The sequence below is a fragment of the Entelurus aequoreus genome, linkage group LG20 (assembly GCF_033978785.1).
Source record: "Entelurus aequoreus isolate RoL-2023_Sb linkage group LG20, RoL_Eaeq_v1.1, whole genome shotgun sequence".
Taxonomy (NCBI): Eukaryota; Metazoa; Chordata; class Actinopteri; order Syngnathiformes; family Syngnathidae; genus Entelurus; species Entelurus aequoreus.
In genome coordinates this window covers 2,682,863-2,697,862 of record NC_084750.1, presented here as the reverse complement: position 1 = coordinate 2,697,862, position 15,000 = coordinate 2,682,863, and the positions used below count along the sequence as shown (strand labels likewise).

The following is a 15,000-nucleotide window of genomic DNA, read 5'->3' as shown; positions in this document are numbered from 1 at the left end:
CCTTTTAAATTCCTTCCTTTTCTTTCCTGACAATTTAAATCAATGTTCAAGTAAAAAAAAAAAAATTATTGTAAAGAATAATAAATAGATTTTAATTTAATTCTTCATTTTAGCTTCTATTTTTCCGACGAAGAATATTCGTGAAATATTTCTTCAAACTTATTATGATTAAAATTCAAAAAAATTATTCTGGCAAATCCAGAAAATCTGTAGAATCAAATTGAAATCTTATTTCAAAGTCTTTTGAATTTTTTTTAAAATTTTTGTTCTGGAAAATCTAGAAAATATAGTCATTTGTCTTTGTTAAAAATATCGCTTGGTCCAATTTGCTAAATACTCTAACAAAGTGTAGATTGGATTTTAACCTATTTAAAACATGTCATCAAAATTCTAAAATGAATCTTAATCAGGAAAAATTACTAATGATGTTCCATCAATTTTTTTTTTTTAAAGTTTTTCTCTTCTTTTTTTCGGTTGAATTTTGAATTTTAAAGAGTCGAAATTGAAGACAAACTATGTTTCAAAATGTAATTGTAATTTTTTTCATGTTTTCTCCTCTTTTAAACCATTCAATTAAGTGTAAATATCATTCATTATTAATAATAACAGAGTTAAAGGTAAATTGAGCAAATTGGCTATTTCTGGCAATTTATTTAAGTGTGTATCAAACTGGTAGCCCTTCGCATTAATCAGTACCCAAGAAGTAGCTCTTGCTTTCAAAAAGGTTGGTGACCCCTGATCTAGAGATTTAAAACTTGAATAATAATACAAATAATAATACTGAATAACGACACATTTTTTATATTTTTTTTACCAAAACCCTTTGGGGTCCCTGGGATCAAGCCTGAGTGGAGGCCTAAATGTATATTTTTTATACATATATTGTATTGGTTTTTAAAATAAATGGCCCCCGCTTGCTTTGATTTTTCAGTGTGCGGCCCTCAGTGGAAAAAGTTTAGACACCCCTGGTCTACGAGGAGGACTTCAAGCACACGATGTTTGCGAGTCTTGTGCAGAGGTCCGAATCTTTCAACATCATCAGCAGCACCTGCAGTGGGCGAACTCGTCCAAAAGATGGCGCCTTAGCACAAACAATAACACACTTATTCAGTGTATTTGCTTGTTTTTGTTTGCATTATGGCCGTCGGCGAGGAAAAATCCATAAATTAGCCTCGCTGTTTTTATAAGCTGCAGGGTTCAAAGCGTAGGAAAAACGTAGCAACTTACAGTTTGTAGTCGGCAGTACCGTCGTACGCTTCACTGCTCTCCAGGGGCCTCGTGCAATTAGCGTGGCCTACTAAAACTGGACGTGCGTTCAAATCCAGAAAAGGCCAATAAAGATTCAGATGTATTAAAGTGTGCGAACAAATTCAGGCCCATTTTTGTGTCACATCGCAATCAACGTGATTGATCCCAGGAGTTGGCTTGACATGGCAGTCCTGGACCACGCCCACCCTTTAAATATGCAAATCCCATTGAAAGTAGCTATGTACATGAAGCAGGAAGTTGGCGTGCGGCATGAGCGTGCACTTCCACATCAACGTCAGTCTTGAAAAAGGGCGTTTTTGTGCGTAAGCAAGCTTGTTACATTTTGGTCCATTTTACCCCTTTCAGTTTTAGCCCTGCTTTCACCCAATCAGAACGCTGCATTTTTACCCCATTGTCTCCTTGTATAATGTATAAGGATACTTTTCGATATTTTTCCAAATAAAGGGAACTACGAAAAAGTGTAAATTTTAGCTTTATTTTAACAGAAAATCTTGCAATACAATAAACAAATGTGTCCTACTGCACTCAAAAAACTATTTTAGAAGGTTATAATATAAATTAAAGGGCATTAAACTCAAAGAACAATTTACAATTTTCCATATTACATATAGTCTACCATAATCAAGGATTCGATTATAATATAATAAAAAGCTTTATTGACATTATATTAAATGCTTCATGATTTATAGTTGCCACTCCTGGCCAGTGCTTTAAGAAAAATACAATTATTAGCAAGTACTAAAAACAAAACTATGGATAAATGTACTCATATAAGCCATGTAGCAGGTAAAACACACATTTGTTAAAAGGTAAAACACAAATTGTAGCAATTTGTTACCAAATTCAGTCATTTTACTTGCATTTGTTGACGCTAATTGGGCGGTCTTAACTGCGCTAATATTTGGCATCAAGCCAAGCAGCTGTGTGCGCAACTACTTATCTACATATTTTGTACATACATGTGCACAACAAGGGAGCTAGTTAACTCATGAGAATAGTCTACAGCAGGGGTCACCAACCTTTTTGAAACCAAGAGCTACTTCTTGGGTACTGATTAATGCGAAGGGCTACCAGTTTGATACACACTTAAATAAATTGCCAGAAATAGCCAATTTGCTCAATTTACCTTTAACTCTGTTATTATTAATAATTAATGATATTTACACTTAATTGAACGGTTTAAAAGAGGAAAAAACACCAAAAAAATGACAATTCAATTTTGAAACATAGTTTATCTTCAATTTCGACTCTTTAACATTCAAAATTCAACCGAAAAAAAGAAGAGAAAAACTAGCTAATTCGAATCTTTTTGAAAAAATAAAAAAAAGAATTTATGGAACATCATTAGTAATTTTACCTGATTAAGATCAATTTTAGAATTTTGATGACATGTTTTAAATAGGTTAAAATCCAATCTACACTTTGTTAGAATATATAACAAATTTGACCAAGCTATATTTCTAACAAAGACAAATCATTATTTCTTCTAGATTTTCCAGAACAAACATTTTAAAAGAAATTCAAAAGACTTTGAAATAAGATTTAAATTTGATTCTACAGATTTTCTAGATTTGCCAGAATAATTTTTTTGAATTTTAATCATAATAAGTTTGAAGAAATATTTCACAAATATTCTTCATCGAAAAAACAGAAGCTAAAATGAAGAATTCAATTAAAATGGATTTATTATTCTTTACAATAAAAAAAATAAATGTACTTGAACATTGATTTAAATTGTCAGGAAAGAAGAGGAAGGAATTTAAAAGGTAAAAAGGTATATGTGTTTAAAAATCCTAAAATCATTTTCAAGGTTGTATTTTTTCTCTAAAATTGTCTTTCTGAAAGTTATAAGAAGCAAAGTAAAAAAATTAATGAATTTATTTAAACAAGTGAAGACCAAGTCTTTAAAATATTTTCTTGGATTTTCAAATTCTATTTGAGTTTTGTCTCTCTTAGAATTAAAAATGTCGAGCAAAGCGAGACCAGCTTGCTAGTAAATAAATAAAATTAAAAAAATAGAGGCAGCTCACTGGTAAGTGCTGCTATTTGAGCTATTTTTAGAACAGGCCGGCGGGCTACTCATCTGGTCCTTACGGGCTACCTGGTGCCCGCGGGCACCGCGTTGGTGACCCCTGGTGTACAGTATGTGTTTGTGAGAATGGCAACGTGTTGGCTAAGTGATGTCAGTGAGTGAGTGGGCGAGTACAGAGAGAGAGAGAGGGATGGAGCACGCGCTGCGCAGTAAAGTGATGAATGGGTCCGGTTGTGTCCTGCAAAACTAATAATAAAACAACCAGATTGTCACAAATCGGCGGCCTCGAATTCTGACTGGAAAGTGGATCTCAGCAGACCCATTGCTGGGTAAAGTGAACTGAAGGGAACGTCTGCCCTGTGCTCCTCTACTACGGTCTGCACGGGAGCCGAACAGCAGGACAGGTGTAACAAGTACATTATTACCTGTCACTCTTCATAACTGCGTGTGCAGATCTGAATGCTTATTATTTAAACGTTTACCTAAGTTTGAAGCAAAGGTGGTAATACTAATCGCCACATTTGGCGAGGCGTGTTTCAAAGCAACACTTGAATTGCGGCGCTTCGTTGTTTAAAGAGTCACCTTTACCGTTGGTTTTGAAGCCCAAATACCTCCACACTATTAACCAGTAGAATTGTCGGGTTTTTTTGCCAATCTTCCCCACCACGATGTTATTGCTTGAATGCACTTTGTTTGTGCGTTTTGACACACTCAACATCATGTGCCTCGGCTCTGTAGTCACCGCCACTTAGATGAAAGAACGGTACCGGTACTTTTCAAATATCGCGGTACTTTATTAGTACAGATATACCGAACAACCCTGCTATGACGCAATGCAAACTTTCCCCTTCCCACGCATGGCGCAAAAAAAACAACACAAAAAGCCAACACACATGGTCGCACATACACATTAGAAAAAAGGTCCAAGCACAACACATTACTGTGTTCAAAATTACACCCATTTAAATAGCCTGCAACTTTTCCGCCATCTTCAAGTCAATGACCATGAATTGTGTTTGAAGTGAACACAGAACAGCATTCACTTGTATGACCCAATCCAAACAAACTTCCCTAGTCATGACACACAAAAAAAAATGCAGCCAACGCAAAAAGTCTACAAACATTGTCGCACAAAGCACAACCTGCTCAATTTGTGGATATTACAAAAAAAGTCCAAGCACAACACATAGTTCAAAATGACACCCATTTAAATAGAATGGGAAAAATGCAAAACACTCTCCTCTCCCCACACTTATCCATATTTGGCGGATTTTAGCTGCTTGATATTTATGATTGATTACAAAACTTTAAGAAGGCTGTCACGTAAGTAAAAACAAAAAAAGTAAGAAATTAACATTTACATACTCTTAATATCCAATTATATTAATCATCTATTTAATCTGTAAATTTTACAGTAAAAAACTGACAGCTCAGGCGCCAGAATTTCACAATAAAATGAATGTTTTGTTTTTTTACTTTTTGTACTTTTTTTTTTAAATGTAACGGTAAAATTCTACGTTTGTTGTTTCCCCAATGTATTACTGTAAATAGAAAAACTCTACCACCATTTTTTACAGTAACAAAAACTGGATGCTTGGTTGCCAGAATTTTATTGCATAAAAACTGTGATACAGTTTTTCCATTTGCAGTAATATGCTGTAAAAACACCATAAATTTTACATTAAAAAACTGTCAGCTCAGTCACCAGAATTTTACAGTCAAATTTACCGTGATTTCTTTACCGCATTTTACTGAAAATGGAATAAAAAGAAAAGTATCAATGTTTTTTAAATTCTACAATTGTTGTTTTTCCGGTGTATTATTGGAAATAGAAAAACAGTACCATGTTTATTTTATGGTAAAAAACTGGTAGCTCAATTGCTAGAATTTTTGCACGAAAAAACAGTGGTAATATTTTTCCATTTACATTAGCGGTAATATGCTGTAAAAAATGATCTGGCAGGCCATGTAAAAACACTGGATTTTCCGGTTAAAAACTGTCAGCTCAGTCGCCAGAATTTTACCCTAAAACCTATTATCTAATATTATAATTTTTTCAAATGTGATGGGTAACTTGCTTTGAAACTGTAAGTCAAGCAGGTATTTAAATATTAATTTACAAAAATTTGGGGGGAAATGTATGATAATATGTTTGTTGAATTATTAGATAATGTTTAGGTTTAAAAAATATGTAATTGCATGCAGCACATATATTCTATTCTGTCAAAATGGAAAGAACAAATACTTTTAGTAAGAAACTCTTAAGTACTTTATTGATGTATATTTTTTTCAGCCATTCGCGGGCCATATAAAATGATGTGGCAGTCCAAATAAAATGGTGGAGTGGGCCATGTAAATGACGTGGTGGGTAACATAAAATAATGTGGCGGGCCATTTTAAATGACGTGGCAACCCATATAAAATGACGTGGCGGGCCATATAAAATGACGTGGCGGGCCATCTAAAATGTTGTGGCAAACCATATAAAATGATGTGGCGGGACATTTAAGTGATGTGACGGGCATTATGAAATGACGTGGCGGGCCAAACAAAATGACGTGGGGGTCATACAAAATGATGTGGCGGGCTATTTTAAATGATGTAGCGGGCCATACAAAATGACGTGGCGGGCCATATAAAAGGATGTGGTGGGCCTTATAAATTATGTGGCGGGTAATATAAAATGATGTGGCGGGCCATTTAAATGATGTGGGGGGCCATATAAAATGATGTGCCAGCCTTATAAAATGATGTGGCAGGTAATAGAAAATGATGTGGCAGGTAATAGAAAATGATGTGCCGGGCCATAGAAAATTATGTAGCGGGCCCTGAGTGAGTGTGCAGTAAAGCGTTTGCAAGAAGAAAAACATGTATTCATCTTATCTGCAAGGAGAAGGAGAAGGCCACGAGTCGGCCTTCAGCCAAGGTTGGAGCGCTGAAGATGCTGACATAAAGCGCACGCACACACGTAGACACTCACGCACACACGCAGACACACACGCAGACACACACGCAAAGACACACACGCAAAGACACACACGCAAAGACACACACTGTACATTTCAATCAAGCGCTTAAGGAGTGTTTTGTTACATTTTTGTGGCAAGATTCTTCATCTGGCGCAGGCTGGAGGCAACACAAACAATGGAGGAGGAGGAGGAGGAAGACCTTCACGATGGAGGCGTCCAGCGGCGGCGTGGAAGACTAGTGATTTTGTTGTTTTGTCAGCGAGCAGACAACAAGTCATTGTCTCCCTCAGCGCTCTGAGACTCAGCACTGCATCACTTCTTCATACCTTTTCTTTCCTCCGATCAATACCTCAGCAGCTCAGGGATTGATTGACAATAATGAGCTATTTTGCTGCTAATTGCTCTTCTGCTTTGTTTGCAGAGGGACTTTTTATTTGCTTTGTCCAAGAATCATACCTAAAAGCTGCCTTGCTAGCGCAAAAAATCTATTGTTTTTTGTCATTCTTATTTATTATACTGGTTTATTTATTTGTCCATATGTTTATTTTTCAAAACTTTTACTGTGCGCAACAACTAAAAATGTAGCGATTACGGGATATAATGATATTTAAATTTGTATTGTGCACAGAAATTATTATTCCTACTATATATGTTTATTTGTTTTACTTTTTCCTAGCTTTTTAATAGGCATATTTTTTAACATCAGAATTCATCAAAATGTATTTTTTACATTGTTCTTTATTTGTATTTATTAAATAATTTATATACAGTGAGTATACAGTATTTACTTTATGTTATGATTATTTGAAATATTTTTCTTACATAAAGATGTGCTTGAAATAAATAAATGTTTTCTTTTTGTGGTGCATATTTGAAAGAAAAAAATGATGTTGATTTCATTTATTATATTATAAAAATAAAATGTACAAATTGATGAAAAAATATATCTTCTTTTTTTTACTATTTATTATGATCGTTTTGTGTTGAAGCAATAAAGGAGGATGAGGATGAGAAGAAGGAGGAGGAATAGAATAAAAGAGAAAAAAGAAGGAAAAGGAAAATGAGAAAGAGAAGAAGGCAGAGAAAAAGAAAGAGACGAAGGAGAAAAAAAGAGAAGGAGAAGGAGAAGAAGAAGAAAGACAAGAAGAAGACAAAGAAAAAGAAGAACACAAAGGCAAGGAATAAGAAGAAGGTGAAGAAGAAGAAGACGACGAAAAAGACAAAGAAAAAGAAGAAAAAGAAGGGGAAGGAAAAGAAGAACAAGGTGAAGAAGAAGAAGAAGACAACGAAGAAGGAGAAGAAGAAGGAGAAGAAGAAGGAGATGAAAAAGAAGGAGTAGGAGAGGGAGAAGGAAAAGAATAAGAATAAGAAGGAGGAGGAGAAAAAGAAGAAAAAAAGAAGAAGAAAAAGAATGAGAAGAAGAAGAAGGAGGAGGAAAAGAAGGAGAAGAAGAAAGAGAAGAAGAAGAATGCTGGTGACTCTAAACCCATTGTGATCTAAGTGCGCGCACTGAGGGGAAACAGGGCCTTGGTCTGGTCCCTCACCTGCTTGGAGAAGGTCTCTATCAGGTCAGTGAGGGCTTCGACCTGAGCGAGGAAGTTGTCGCTCAGAGGTTTGAGCTGCTGCTCCATGTTGGCCATGAAAGTCTTGATGATATCCTGGACCTAAGACCTGCTGCACCACAGGCAGGATCTTGGCGCGGCTTCCTACACGTAAGCGCTGTAGAACAGGAGTGTATGGTCAGAAACATGGAAGGGATGAAGTAAATTATTCTATTCTGTTTATATATATATATATATATATATATATATATATATATATATATATATATATATATATATATATACACACATACATATATACACACATACATACATACACACAGATATACAAACATACATATGTATATTAGGGTTGTACGGTATACAGGTATTAGTATAGTACCGCGATACTAATGAATCAAATTCGGTACTATACCGCCTCTGAAAAGTACCAGTCCACCACCCGTCCCCCACTCCCCCGTACCCCCGTCATTGTCACGTCGTGTCATTGCTGGTTTACGAGCAGACGAGCGTGTTCGGCAGCGCACAATCACGGAGTACTTACAAACAGACAATGTGTGTAGACAGAAAATTGAGAAGGACGCATTTTGGCTTAAAAACTAACAATAAAAGTGAAGTTATAACACTGACTGAAACGTCCACCAGAAGAGGTGCTTTAAGACATGGCTGGCTAGCTAGCTAGCGGCTAAAGTTCATCCGCTGTCTGCAGTGTTTTAGCTTTTTCTAAATTACTAATCCCCGCCTCCATGGGGACAAATAAAGTAAGTTTCTTACAAGTATCATCCCTGCAGGACGAGGAATAGCTAAACATGCTTCACTACACACCGTAGCTCACCGGCGTCACAATGTAAACAAACGCCATTGGTGGATCGACACCTAACATCCACTGTAATGATACCGAGTACAGGAGCGTATCTGATCGATACTACCATTATTACATCAATCTTCTTTTGTTTTTAAAAAAGTTATACTATGTTTACAAACTCAGGAAATATGTCCCTGGACACATGAGGACTTTGAATAGGACTAGGGATGTCCGATAATGGCTTTTTGCCGATATCCGATATGCCGATATTGTCCAACTCTTTAATTACCGATACAGATATCAACCGATACCGATATCAACCGATATATACAGTCGTGGAATTAACACATTATTATGCCTAATTTGGACAACCAGGTATGGTGAAGATAAGGTACTTTCTAAAAAAAAATTAATCAAATAAAATAAGATAAATAAATTAAAAACATTTTCTTGAATAAAAAAGAAAGTAAAACAATATAAAAACAGTTACATAGAAACTAGTAATTAATGAAAATTTGTAAAATTAACTGTTAAAGGTTAGTATTATTAGTGGACCAGCAGCACGCACAATCATGTGTGCTTACGGACTGTATCCCTTGCAGACTGTATTGATATATATTGATATATAATGTAGGAACCAGAATATTAATAACAGAAAGAAACAACCCTTTTGTGTGAATGAGTGTAAATGAGTGTAAATGGGGGAGGGAGGTTTTTTGGGTTGGTGCACTAATTGTAAGTGTATCTTGTGTTTTTTATGTGGATTTAATTAAAAAAACAACAAAAAAAAACGATACTGATAATTTTAAAAAACGATACCGATAATTTCCGATATTACATTTTAACGCATTTATCGGCCGATAATATCGGCAGACCGATATTATCGGACATCTCTAAATAGGACCAATGTATGATCCTGTAACGACTTGGTATCGGATTGATACCCAAATGTGTGCTATCATCCAAAACTAATGCAAAGCATCCAAACAACAGAAGAATAAATGATTATTAAATTCTAACAGAAGTATATATAGAAAATGTTAAAAGAGAAAGTAAACAGATATTAACAGTAAATGAACAAGTAGATAAATAATTCATTTTCTACCACTTGTCCTTCATAAATTTGACAAAATAATAGAATGGAAAATGACACAATATGTTACTGCATACATCAGCAGACTTATTAGGAGCCTTTGTTTGCGTACTTACTACTAAAAGAAAAGATGTCCAGTATGTTCACTATTCTATTTAAGGACAAACTTGCAATAAGAAACATATGTTTAATGTACCGTAAGATTTTTTGTTCAAATAAAGCCAATGATGCCATTTTTTGTGGTCCCCTTTATTTAGAAAAGTATCTTAAAGTACCGAAAAGTATCGAAATAATTTTTGTACCGGTACCAAAATATTGGTATCGGGACACCACTAATATATACTACATATTTACACATGCATACATACATAAACATATATGTATACATACACACATATATAAATCATATCCATCGACAGATGGATATGAAGTTGATCAAGACATTTAAGCGTTGAAAAAAAATTAAAATATATATATATGTCTTGTTTTTAACATTTTTATGACAGACCTTTCCTGGTCACTGGGGCCAAACTTAAGGAGAGCCCGAAGTAAAAAAAAAAAAAAATCTATATTGGTTTTGAAAATAAAGAATATCAAAATTGGCCCCGCATATTTGGATATTTTATAGTGCGGCCAAATGCTCATGGGAAATGTGGCCTTATTCTGGCAAAACACTACCGCTTTGGTCCACTGGCGCCGCCAAAGTCAACCAAAACTGAAAGTTCTTAAGTGGGGCTTTAAAACCTCGGAACAAACGTGACACACACCGGATACTCTGACCTTACGGTTCTTTCACTTACTACTCCCAGGGTGAGTGAATCACAGTAATCGCTATCAAAAACCGGAGATGACATCATCCTGTTGGCTGCTGACCGTGTGTAAGTGTGTGTCTTCACGTATTTGTATTATTGATGAAGTGCATCGCACACAGCTGCGAAACATACAGTAGCACTGCCGTGTTCTCATGGCCTTTTCCACAAAACCTCCCGAGGATCAGACTCCGTTTTTCTTTTGCTAGTCAGACATTTTTGGGGGGAAAGAACACCAATTTTTACTACCACCTTCTACCTTCCTAGTCACGTCCGTTGTGTCCTTGGGCAAGACACTTCACCCTTTGCCTCTGATGGCTGCTGGTTAGCGCCTTGCATGGCAGCTCCCGCCATCAGTGTGTGAATGTGTGTGTGAATGGGTAAATGTGGAAGTACTGTCAAAGCGCTTTGAGTACCTTGAAGGTAGAAAAGCGCTATACAAGTATAACCCATTTATCATTTATTTACAGAGGACGCCAGTGGTTAAAAGTCCATTTGACAGCACTAATTAATGCGTCGGCACTTTCCACCAAACTGTAAGGCTGCTTCATAGTTAGAGTGCTGTTGGTGAGGATCTGGGTAAAGGTGCAAATACAAGACTTGTGTAGATAGACGTATGTGTGGCTCAGACCTCGGCAAATTACAGCCTGTAGGACGTTTACAAATCATTTTTTTAGACCGTAGACGTCAGCGTGCAGTGCTATTTTCAAATTATTGTAAGTCTTGAACTGTCGAAAGTATTTCAAATGGTTGTAAGCTTCAAGAGGTAGTCACCTGAAATGGTTTTCAATTCACAGGTGTGCTTGAAGCTCATCGAGAGAATGCCAAGAGTGTGCAAAGCAGTAATCAGAGCAAAGGGTGGCTATTTTGAAGAAACTAGAATATAAAACATGTTTTCAGTTATTATTTCACCCCACATGTGTTCACTCATAGTTTTGATGCCTTCAGTGACAATCTACAATGTAAATAGTCATGAGCAAAGTCTATTTTACATTTTTCTTCCGAAGAAATAGCAATTGTTGAAAGACTGGAATTACACTGTGGTGCATTTGCTTAGAAGTGAGATGAAAAATAAAGCTAACGTAGATGTATGCTGATGTCCGTGTCTCCTCTACTTAACAGTAATAAAAAGATTACAACACTCCCAAATATATTACACTATTTACATCCATTCATCCATTGTATTACTTTTATTTATTTTCAGGGAAAATAACACTAATTTTAAGGGTGTGGTGACCATATCTATGGTAGCGACTTTTAATTTATTTTGTAGTAGTAGCCACTTCCTTGTTCATTTACGGAAAATTCCTTTGGCTTCACTTTTTCGAACTGCGCATGCCAGTGACGTCGAGGCCACATTGGGACCTGTGCGCGTTTACACTGGAGTCTGATAAATATCACATTTTACTTGCAGTGCAAACAGTCAGCTGGGGGAAACATTTTGGGCCGATTTGGGCCACTTTGACACGGTAAAACGGAATCCATCCTATTTGGGTCCCAAATCAACCTTAAGAAAGTCAGTGACTTCAATATTAAAGTGGATGACATTTTTATCACCAGGAAAGATGAAGTCACCTACCTAGGTTCATTCTAGAGGATAATCTTTCATGTGATAAAATGGCAACCACGGTAATCAAAAAGGTCAACCAACGAACAAGATTTCTCTACAGAATCTCCTCTCTGGTCAACAAAAGCACCATGAAGATTCTAGCGGGAACTCTCATTCAACCCTTTTTCGATTACGCATGCACCTCCTGGTACCCCAGGCCCTCCAAAACCCTCAAATCTAGACTCCAAACATCCCAGAACAAGCTAGTCAGGTTACTTCTAGACCTCCACCCCAGATCACACCTCAATCCAATTCACTTCTCCAAAGTGGGCTGGCTCAGGGTGGAGGACAGAGTAAAACAACTTGCACTGAGCCTAGTCTATAAATTTCGCTACACCTCCCTGATACACAACGTAAATGACCGCCATAACCACAACACCAGGGGGAGCTCCACAAACCACGTTAAACCCAGATTCCAATCTAACAAAGGTCTTAACTCATTCTCCTTCTATGCCACATCAATGTGGAATGCACTCCCAACAGGTGTAAAAGAAAGTGCATCTCTATCCTCCTTCAAAACCTCACTAAAAAAACACCTCCAGGCAACTACAACCCTAGACTAAAACCCTCCCCCTTCCACATCCCACCTCCCCGGATTGTAAATAATCAAATGTATATACTTGTTCTTATGCTTTCTGAGCTCACTATGTTCACCGCTCGCTGTACATATCCTACCAAGTGAGACCTACACTGTTACAATGACCATTTCTCAGATAATACTATTGTTGATGACTGAAGTATGCTGATAGCAACCCAATCTAAGCCCCCCGCCCCAACCCCCTCCACATCCCACCCCCCGGATTGTAAATAATGTAAATAATTCAATGTACATACTCTGATGATTAACTTGTGTGATGACTGTATTATGCTGATAGTATATATTTGTACCATGAATTGATTAACGTGGGCCCCGACTTAAACAAGTTGAAAAACTTATTCGAGTGTTACCATTTAGTGGTCAATGGTACGGAATATGTACTGTACTGTGCAATCTACTAATAAAAGTTTCAATCAATCAATCTGTGTAAATGTAGTCTTGGACAAGACAGAACATATGACTTCACCAAAAGAAAAACAATACCTTATTTATCTACTGGCCATGAACATATTCCATACACATGAAAATACTACTTTAAAAAAGATTTAGCAGGGCACAGAATCAAAACGTAAATATATATCGCTAACTCACACACACACACATTAAACAGGAGTAAACAGAAATCATGTAATGCTGCAACACCGCCATCTGGTGGCTAAAGTGAGTACACCTTTAGTGTGACTATGGCTCCGTTTACTTTTTCTTTCACACCGTCCTGTCCTGTCCAGCCACTCAGACAAATCACATTGTTGATGTACATTATCTACATCTGCTGTACAGATTTATTTTAGAAAAGACAAGTTTGAGATAGTCCTAAAGTGCTTCAAATCTTACAACTTGGCATCAGATTTGGTCCACATCAGGATGGAAAAACTCATTTAATGCCCATGTCCCACATCACGTCGTTATTTATAATCAAAAGCGTACTATGTCTGTACAGAAAAAAAATTATAAGCATTTGACAAAGACAATGTTGAAAAGTTTACATTAACTGTGGCCAAATTATGCAGTAATGCAACTCTAATATATAATAATGATACTGCAAATAAGTCTTTCAAACATAATAAATGTAGTATTTCCACCATTGTAATTGGAAGGTCAATAACTTCATTATCCTAAATAAGTAAACAAACATGAAATGGAATCTCAATCTCTGTTAGTAAAATTGCATCTCAATTAAATATTGAACATCTTCAAGGGCAGTTTTTACACAGTTGGAAAAACTGGGTCAGGTGGTTTGTTTTGTTGTCTTCTTTGTTGACAACGCCATCACAGCATCCGTGCTGATGGGCTCATATTGCTCATTTAGTTTGAAGATGAAATATTCCCACAAAGAAACATTTGGCTTTATAATTATATTTTATTGGTATTTATCCATGTTCCTCACTAGCTATAATCTCTCGGCTAGCGAGGCGAAGTCCGTGTATTCTGATTGGGGATGGCTGACAAGATGCTTCACTCTGGCCATGTAATTCTACTGTCAAATAAACATACTCGGGGGGCTGAGAGTGACGCACAGAGTGAACCCTCTTGTATCCAGTTTGAAAGCCAGAGACGAAGAGAGGAACGCGGACATAGCAATTTAGCCATGAAGTTAGAACTAAGGCTGAAACGACGCGTCGACGTAGTCGACGTCATCGGTTATGTAAATACGTCGACGCCGTTTTTGTGTGTCGACGCGTCGCATAATTACGTCACACTACCGTCATGGCGGAGCGCAAAGCAGACTGTGCGAGCGAGGGGAAAAACGCACGCCAAAAGTCGTCAAAAGTGTGGGAGTATTTCATTACACAGCCTAATAATGTTGTTGTATGCACACTGTGTCGAGCGTAAATGGCCTATCATAGCAGCACAACGGCTATGAACGAACATTTGAAAAGAAAACCATCAACCATCAACTAGTCAATCGTCCGCGTTAGCATACGTTGTCATCATTACACAAAAACATGAATGTGTCATTTGTATCTGCTAGGGGTGTAACGGTATGTGTTTTGTATTGAACCGTTTCGGTACGGGGCTTTCGGTTCGGTACGGGGGTGTACCGAACGAGTTTCTAAGCTAAAGCTAACTTTAGCTGCTAAAGTCTTAACAAGTTGCTTTGCTCCTCTGCCTCTGTCTCAGCACGCAGCATTGTCCCACCCATACAACCATCTGATTGGTACACACGCAGCATTGTCCCACCCACACAACCATCTGATTGGTACACACGAAGCATTATCAGCCAATCAGCAGTGCGTATTCATAGCGCATGTAG

At 36.9% G+C, this 15,000-nt stretch overlaps 1 protein-coding gene across 8 annotated transcripts in view; it reads right to left on the bottom strand.

Annotated features, from left to right (window-relative positions):
* The window catches only part of ntrk1 (neurotrophic tyrosine kinase, receptor, type 1), a 294,126-nt gene that overhangs the window by 276,420 nt on the left and 2,706 nt on the right, over positions 1-15,000 (bottom strand). For 7 of the 8 annotated variants that reach the window (XM_062029188.1, XM_062029191.1, XM_062029186.1 and 4 more), the window contains exon 2: positions 7,815-7,989. The gene's annotated coding sequence lies outside the window, so the exon portion shown is untranslated. Of the gene's footprint in view, positions 1-1,227; positions 1,407-7,814; positions 7,990-15,000 lie in introns of those variants that run through there. The other variant, XM_062029189.1, reaches the window with a different exon arrangement.